Raw genomic sequence first — 2,500 nt, forward strand, 5'->3', positions numbered from 1 at the left:
TCTCATCCCAGCTCCTGCTAGATCTGAGAGGAATTTGAGGAGATGAATAGAGCTTGCTACTCCCACTACTACCAGACAATAAGGTGGAACTCTTGCTGGCATAATTGAGACCTTCATCTGGGAAGACTTGAGATCTTCTTGAAGTGGCAAGCAAGACTGTGGATCGACGTACATTCTATTTCTGGGGCACAACAGCAGTGAATGCACTGGGACCTAAAAAGGGGTCTATGACTCCAATTCTAGGTTTATGTGTGAGAATGGTGAGCATTTGGCAGGTCATTAAAGGCGTTTTTCAGTACAATGACTGAAGACCTACCATCATCTCCCAAAAGGTGTTGTGTGTTCTGAGAAGCACCAAGGGGTCTTTGACGAGAGTGACTCCAAACGAGCTGGAAATCTGAGGTAACATAGTCTAAGCTACTCTGGTCTCGTTTCTCCTTGTAAGTATTATTTAAAGATAACGCGGCTATGGTGTTTGAGCATGTTCGTTCTTGGGTCTGGCGGGGCTGGAGGGTGTAAACACCCATTGGTGTGAATCATTTTGATCTCTGCAGGAATGTACAATTTCCACAGTTCTTTTCTGACAACAGCTACTGAAGGCATTGCATGGACTTTGCCTGGTTAAAGTAAGAGCTGCTGCTGTCAGGAGGGTGCTACCCACAATCAACTCCAAGCCCCTGGAGACAGTGATACAACTCCACCATATCCATGCATGTGTCTCAGGGGAATTTGGTGCTATAAGGCTGTAAAGATGGAGTCCTGCAAGGAGAAGTTGAGTCAATGCTGCTGTTAACACCAAGCGGGCTGGATGTGAAATGTTAGGGTGATTTCCTGCATTATTGTTGGCCTGGACACCAGTCAAATGAGAGGAATTGTCTTGGGTTTCTCTCCACACAGCCCACATTCCACCAGCACCTATGGTGCCACCCCAGCCAGTGGAAAAAGCCCTTATTATCACTACAACAGGTATTTTATCCTGTTCAACCCACAGGACAGAGAAATGAGCAATAGGCAATGCGATAAGATGCAACCCAGTGAACAAGTATAAGACCAAAGCTCGATGAGGGTGATTTGGATGCTGCCATTCCTTAAGAACTGCTATCAACAATACTGTCAGAGCAGCTGTCAAGCAAGGCCAGCCAAACTCTCCGGCAGCCATTGCTATGGTTATCGGGAATGTGGATTTCATGTCATGGCTTTCTAGCAAGATATCCAAGCTGCGCACAAAAGAGGCACAGAAAATAAATATATGAAGTGACAGATAATGTGTCCTTGGTAATAAATGGGTACAAAGCGCCACTCTGGCCATCAAACATAAAGACACCAATCCTAATAAAGTGAAAAGACCAACTGATACATAAACATGAACTGACCAAGCTATTCCATCTAGAGTGTTAGGAAAACCACTAATCCAAACACCTTTACTCTTTGAGCCATCAATTCCATTCTCCCTATTGCCAGTATTACTGCTAACATCTAGGACTGTATGACTTGTGGCTAAAGGGATGGTAGTGGAAACTACTAAAATATCTTTACTGAAAGGCTCAACTTTAGTTCTTCGGCCACTTGTAGCATTGATTTCGTGTGAAATTTCACGGACATCTTTGAAATTAGAAGTATAATTATATAAAGTAGCTTGTCTGTCCCTATCACGGCTGTTTCCTTGCAAAACAGGGACTACACTGGTGAATTTGGATGTACTCAACGTGGCCACTGTTGATGGAAAGGGTAAGGTTGAAGAGGAGGAAGGAAAACTGAAAATAATGTTGTCTGTGGTCACTTGAACTGTCGCAGAATCATTAGGGCGTCCTTGAGTTGGTGCTCCATAAGCCACACCTCGGAAAATGGCAGCTATCTCGTTCTCCCTGATGGCTGGAACTCTTCGTTGTAAGGCCTCGCCTTCTCCTGCCTTCGTCATCAGGCGCAACTGGGTAGATTGAGGAGACTCGACCCCGGTTGTCCGAAGGGTGAGGCCATCAACGTGAGCTAACAGGAATGCCAGGGACGTCCAGAAAACCCATGCTGCATCCATGCCGTCAACCTCAGCCCATATTCATGGGTTCATCCTCACATCTGATGATAGTACCTATAAAAAGATGATAATAGGAGTGAGTCCTATATTCATATGTACTGGAAAACACAGTTTGAATATAAATGAGAGTATTATCCATATCTCTTGATGACTATCAGCTTTTATTTTTTTTTTTTAAATCTAGGCAAGCGATGTCTACCAATATTTCCTATTCAAACTCCCTTGCTACCAATCGGATGTTATTACATTTTTCAATGAGATTACCATCAAGATTTCCTCCTGGACTTAAAATAAGACACATGTTCCCCCATGGACTTGAGATAACATTCACTTGTTCCTATGGACTTCAGACAACGTATACATGTTCCCCATGTACTTAAAATCACAAATACGTGTCCTCCATGGACTCAAGATTACATACAAGTGTTCAAACATGAACAAGTTTATGTGTTTGGATATACGAACATA

General features: G+C 43.4%; 1 pseudogene; it reads right to left on the reverse strand.

Annotated features, from left to right (window-relative positions):
• Positions 1–2,500, reverse strand: part of LOC137623214 (uncharacterized) — a 273,465-nt pseudogene that overhangs the window by 1,145 nt on the left and 269,820 nt on the right.

The sequence above is a fragment of the Palaemon carinicauda genome, chromosome 30, assembly GCF_036898095.1.
Source record: "Palaemon carinicauda isolate YSFRI2023 chromosome 30, ASM3689809v2, whole genome shotgun sequence".
Taxonomy (NCBI): Eukaryota; Metazoa; Arthropoda; class Malacostraca; order Decapoda; family Palaemonidae; genus Palaemon; species Palaemon carinicauda.